Genomic DNA, 6,938 nt, shown 5'->3' with positions numbered 1-6,938 from the left:
AAGGAAAATTATTTCCATATTATCATTTCCTTATTAAGGAAAATAAAAGAAATGCAGGGGTCAATGATAAACTCTTGTTAACCAAGGATTGTGACTGCTCCAATTCTGAGCATCTCTGCCTTTTTAAAAGTAAAAATGAAAAGAGAATATACTTATTCCTGTCTGACTTCTCTCATGGCATCCAAGTAAGAGGATCAGAGAGAACGTCTGAACCAAACTACAACATTCCCAAAGCACAGCATGAGTGGCACTGACAGCAGGCGTCAGGTCTTCTGAGAGACCTGCACATGGAGATTCAGAAGGACACCCAGCAAGGAGATGCAGAAAGTTTCATTTGAAAAACAGACATGTATTAAGATACACAAGTAAAGAACTGACATGTTTTTAAGGCCAGATTTGCAACTTAAACATCATTTCAGTCACTTGGTAAAAAGAGCATAAATTTTGATAGGCCTAAATTTTAAATAGGAGGGAAAGGAGGAGAAGTAACATTTTTTAACAGCTTCAATACCCAGTTTCTGAAGTTTTTGGACATCATTTTATCAAGAAAGTCCTGAGTCACATGGATTTAAGTGCAAGTGTCAAAATAACAAACATGTCTGTTTTACCTTAAAATCTCAAGACACTCTTCGAACTGATCCAGAAACTTGAAATAATGGTTCTTACTGTCTCTGAATGTGCACACGCTGCCCCGAAGTGTTGAACATGACACATCTGTGAACCATTCACATATATGCATTTTCAGGAAAGCAGGTTAAACTGCATCATATGTTAAAGCAGAACTTGCATTAATTTAAAATTATGTTTGAGTGTTTTCTTTCACCGTTAAGTAGTTAACTATTTTAAAGAGTTATTAAAATCAGGCATTTGATGAACGAAAACAGCCCAGAAATGAACTGGAACAAAGTCTTAAAAAACCCATGTAAGGATTTTAAGAAATCATGATTTCAATAGGAGCTCATGGTAATGTGTCAACAATGAAGAAAGTACTTTAAAAGACAATTTTGAATTACACAAAACACTTTAAATTCCATCAAGTTATAAGCTTTAACAAACCTTCTGAAAATAAACTTGCTGCACTGTGGACACGCTGGTAAAGTGAGTAGAAATGCATTAAAGTAACTGGCATTCTTTCTCATCACCAAGCCAACTAATTACACACCTCATTACCTATGGAAAAGAAAAACTAATAGTTCATTAAAAGCAAAGACTAGCAAGCCCTACAGTATAAAAATCAGAATAGTATATTATGGTGTGTGGAAGAGGTGAGAAAACTCACAGCAATTTTACCAAAAAAGAGATGTTGCGTGTATTGTTTTGGGGTATTTCCTCTAAAATATCTTTCCTTTCTCTAAAATATTTCAAATACGAAAACTGGAAAATGGAGCTGATAATAAAACAAAGAATAAATACTTTCAAGATGAGCATCTGTCAGATATTTTACTTTTTAAAAAAGTCATCAATTTAGTGTCTCCTCTCAGGAAGGTAATACGCTGGGAGGCATTAGAGGACAAGACTATTAGTTTTTCTACGACCAAGGTTAAAAGATGAAAACACATAGCAGTTTCATTCCCTGTCCTTTCGTGGCCAAGCTTGTATAAAAGCACAAAGCAATCCAGCAGTTCTTCTGGAAACAAGCTGGGCATCCCAGCAACCATTTCGTATGGTAATCAAGGTCCTGACTTTCGACTTCTTGACCCTCAAAGGCAGAGGTGGCATTCAACATATGTTATTTACATGTTCTTGTTGCTTTATGGGCAAACATCATATTGTGCCATCTGAAGCAGGGCAGCATTGCAGCAGTGATCCATGCCAGTAAAGCAAGTCTGTGTGCTGGCCCTCAGTGTCCTTACCTGACATATATTCAGAGCAATCCTGATGATCCCAACTCACTGGAAACAGACATCAGTTAAAGTTAGGCTAGTGCCTAACTTCTCTTAAAACCTGGGCAAATTGAAAACTGAACCAGATTTCATTAATCACAAATATAAAATTTATTGTTTATTCTTCCCCAAATGAGTTTTCCTGAACATAATGGCAATGGCCATTTCCACAAAACAAAGTGCTAAAAGGACAGCAGTTAATGTCCACTCCACACACATCTGTTTGAGGGTTACTCTCTTCATTTACTTACGTATCAACTTATCAACTGGATTATACTGCAAGTCTAATAATATTCACCAAAGAGACATTTATAAAAGGGAAAATAAAAATCAGGAACAACCAAAATTTCTAGCAGTGGAGGAACATTAGAGTATGGAATATTTGTAGTCTGGAAGACTATGCAGTCATTAAAAACAGAGGCATGTCATGACACAAGAGATATTCAGGATAATTTTATATGAAATAGCAAGTTATAAAATGGTATGATCAAATTTCTGTAAACAGAAATATACATCTATAGAGTAAAACAAGGGGGGTCAAAAGAACATTCTTTCTTCAGAATGACATAGATTTGTGTTTTATTTGCATTTGTAGTTCCAGAAATTTCTACAGTGAAACATAACTTCTGTAATATGCCTCACCACAGGCTAAATAACAAAAATTATGTAAAGTTCGAAAACCACACAATAGGTTTCTAAGAACCAGACAAGGGCTGGTTTATTCAATACTTGGTGCCTCTGCGTTTTTCGTCTTGGGTACACACATTCAAAAAGTGCCCCAATTTGAGGCAGAAGGTGGGGATTTGCTGAGGCTCACATACTCTCTGGGCTGCGCTACCACCAGGAAATCTGGAGAAGATCCCTGACTGCACAGCCCCATCATTATTCTAGAGGGAAGGCAGGGACGTTTTACCTTTGCTTTTCTGGAGACAGATCATAGCACTTCAAATTCCACCACAAAGGTGTAGCTAGCTATTCAATCCCTAGGTAATCCAAGTAGATTTGAGGCTGGATTTGAGGTAACTAGGAGTTCTAACAGCAAACCAAACAGATTTGGTTTTGATGACACTCTGTCTCAGGAGTAAAGCTTCCTCCAATTCTCATAGGGAACATGTCTCCTCAATTTGTATTCCAGGCCAGCCACTGCCTGCAGGCCCTGGTCAAATTAAATTGTCCCTCATGAGATGGCCTCACCCTGGGCATATGCTCTTGGTGGAACTCAATCTGTACAAGAGAAATGCAAATATATTTATGCTTCTCCAATTCAATAAAAACTGGAAGACTTACTATGGGTTAATTCAATTAAGAATTCTTCACACTGCCTAGAAGTAAAGTAACCAGAGTAAGCCATAGTAAGTCTTCACTGGTCAATAGTAAAGCCTTGGTATATTAAAGTTGCACAGTCTGGAACTGGTAAAACTTGCAATCTATCTTGTTGAGTGATCATGGAAAAGAGAATTTCATTTACACCTAACTTGAGAAAGTTCCTAAAGTGCATTTAAACAAGTATTTAACCTAACCAACTATGTGCAAACTTCCTTACTATTTCAGCTTTCCAAAAAACTATACCACTAAAATTGGTTCAAAAAATAAAAGCATACTTAACTTGGGCTTTCTGTAATATTTGACTGAAACTATGTAGAATTTCAGGCAAAAATTCAACCCAGTCTTTGGCCAATATAACAACAATTAAACAGTATAAACCTTGGTGGGGGAGGTGGGATTAAGGTAAGGGGGAGAGAAGAGAAAGACACTGAAACTGGTTAGTAGCTTCAGCACTACAGAAATGATGAAGACACCTCATTCTATAAATGATTTACTGAGGAATCCTGAAAAGCCTAACAAGGTTATTACTCAAAAAATTATTTTGCTTTTCAATGTGGCAGTTTGGAAATGGAGAGAATGGGGTTATGGTGATGACAAATCCATTTCGCCAGCACGTGGCTCTGGGGCGTCACATTAGAAGCTGCTGTGGGCACAGGCACAGACCATGGTGGCCCAGGCCCCTAAGCAGGGTGGTGCAGTCAGGAAGAGGGTCGGGGAATTTTTTTTGAAGTATTTAGCCTGCAGAGGCAGCAATGAGGAAAACCCAGCAGTTCACAGGTCCAGGCCTACCAGACCCTGAGGCAGCGAGAAGACTCAGGAGCACAACACACGCCTTAGGAGCTGCCAGTGGATTAACAGCGTTGGGACCAAGGTCCACAGGGGGAGTGACCATTGGAGATGCAGGCTGATCCAGACCAGGAAGGGCGTGATGGGCCTTGCTAATAAATTTTAACTCTCCACAGGCAGTAACTTTACCCAAACATCAGACACCTCCATTCTACCTTCAATTGCTGCCACACCCAAGTGCCACCTAGCCTGCTTTTTAAAAAGAAGATTCAATATCTTGGCAAAAGACCTATCTGATGAAGTCATGTTATCTCAGCTATACAAAGAACTCTTACAACTCAACAATGAGACAACAGCTTGATGAAAAAAGGGGCCAAAGACCTTAACAGATACCTGACCACAGAAGATGCAGAGATGGCAAGTGTGCATAGGAAACGTTGCTCCACCTCACGTGTCCTGAGGGCACTGCAAAGTAAAAATGACAGTGTGACACTGTTACACACCTATTAGAATGGCCAAAACCCAGAACAATGACAGCAGCAAATGCTGGCAACGATGTGAATTAACAGGAACTCTCATTTGTTGCTTATGGGAATGCAAAATGGCATAGCCATTCTGAAAGACAGGCAGTTTCTTCCAAAACTAAACATATTCTTACCTTACTAAACACACTGCTTGGTATTTTCCCAGAGGAGTTCAAAAGGTGTATCCATACAAGTACCCACACGGAGATGTTTATGGCAGTTTTATTCATACTGCCAAAACTTGGAAGCAATTGAGATGACTCCTTCAGGAGGTGAATGGATAAATGAACTGGTACATCCAAATAATGGAATATTAGTCAGTGCTAAAAAGAAGACGTGGAGGAATCTTAAATGCATATTACCAACAGAGGAGCCAATCTGAGAAAGTTACATATCAAATGATTCCGAATATAAGACATCTGTAAAAGGCAAAACTATGGAGACAGTGAAAACACAAGTGGTTACAACAGGTTGGAGGCGAGGGAGCAATGAAGAGGCACAGCACAGTGTAGTGTTAGGGCCATGAAAGGACTCTGTCGTCCCGTGATGGTGGACACATACATGAGACATTTGTCCAGATCCACAGACTGTCCAATAAAGGACTGTTATCCAAAATACACAAAGGGAAGGGCATAGGCATTCTCTCAAACTTGGTGGTAGCTCCAGGAGTGAGCCCTCACATGAACTATGGACTTGGGGTAATCATGATGTCACTGTAGGTTTTCAAGTGTAACAAGGAAACCACCCTGGGTCGGGGGAGGGGGAAGGCTATGTTGATACAGGGAGGCTAGGCCCATATGGGTGAGGGGAACACATGGGAACTCCACCTTCTACTCAATTTTACTGTGAACCTAAGGCTTCTCTAAAAAATAAAGTCTAGTTAAAAAAGAAAGCTCAGTGGACTTGCTTATGAGCTCTGCCTAAGGCCTATTTTGTTTGGGTTTGTTAGAATGAAATGATGAGCAAATGGTGCAGGTGCAAGGCGTCCCAGCGCCACCAGACTTTCTCCTGCACACAATCAGCGGTAACGTCATCGAAAGAAAAGAAACTCCTCAACACATGATTCTGTGTTATTAAATGCCCTTCCACCTTGGGTACAATCTTCAATCATCTTCCACTTTTTGGGAACAATAACGCAGGGCAACTGGAATTTGACCAAGTATAAAAAAGCTATGTGACATATGACATCAGCTAACAACATGCCTTCAAATCAGTCAGACTAATTTGGTCTCATCCTTAAATGTAAAATCATTTAGAGTTTCTCCTTACTCAACCTATGCAATTTTTTTCCAAGGAAAAGGGATATTCCACAGAGTTCTTTACCTTTCCCCTCCACCTTTACACCTTAGAGGTCTTCTTGGTTCCACTGCCTCAGCAATTTCCCCTTCTTTACTTCTAGGAAGGATGAAACCAGGTTTATGATCTTGGTCTTTTTCCCAGTTTGAAATTTAGTAGTAAAAATACAAAACTAAAAATTGGGGGAGAGGTTGCTAGAATATATGCAAATCAAACAATGGTTACTACTTGGATGGGAACTAGGATTAGGGAGTTGAAGGATGTGTCAAGGAAGCACTTTTGTTTATTCCATGTGGTTTGAATTTCAATAAGAAACAATGTATACAATTCTTTTATTTGATAAACGTTTGAGTGTCTGCTATATGCCAAATAAATTTCAAAAGAATGAAGAAAATGGGCATTATTTATAGCTACCAGTACCAGGTACAAATGAAGTCAACTGCCAAACTTACATTAAAAGAAGTCTATCTCACTCTAGCAAATTAAACAGCTAAGGAAGATTTTTTTCCTCCAAATACCATTCCAAATCTCATTTAGTAAGCACTGCAAGTCAGAATACAAATCAAGAACTCTGGCAGCCTTTTTTGACAATTACATGTTCAACCCTGCGTGAAGCACATCCAAGAGTAGGAAGTGCTAAGTGTGAAGTCCTCACCAGATGGTCCCCCCATCACCAGACTTTCAGATTCAATTGTACAAACATCTTCTCTTTGAATGATACTTAAAAAAGCAAAATAGCAAGCCAGAAACTGGGGAAATATTCACAATGTACATGTATAACAAAAGATTTGCATCCAGAATACCATAAACAACTTTTATAACTCAATAAAATACTTTAAAAATGTACAAGAGATTTGAAGAGACATTTCATAAAAGATGTAAGAATGGCCAACAGTAAACAAAAAGATGCTCAGTATCATTACTCACCAGGGAAATGCAAATAACAACCAAAGGAAGGTAAGATTACACACCCACAAGATGACTAAAGTTAAAAAGACACGAAATACTGGTAAGGATGTGCAGCAAGGAAATCTCACACATTGTAAAGAAAAGGGGAGGCCGGGCGCGGTGGCTCAAGCCTGTAATCCCAGCACTTTGGGAGGCCGAGGCGGGTGGATCACGA

The sequence above is a fragment of the Sapajus apella genome, unplaced genomic scaffold (assembly GCF_009761245.1).
Source record: "Sapajus apella isolate SASKATOON/1434 unplaced genomic scaffold, GSC_monkey_1.0 scaffold2, whole genome shotgun sequence".
Lineage (NCBI taxonomy): Eukaryota > Metazoa > Chordata > Mammalia > Primates > Cebidae > Sapajus > Sapajus apella.
The sequence above is the reverse complement of the archived record's forward strand: the minus strand, read 5'-3'. Positions refer to the sequence as shown.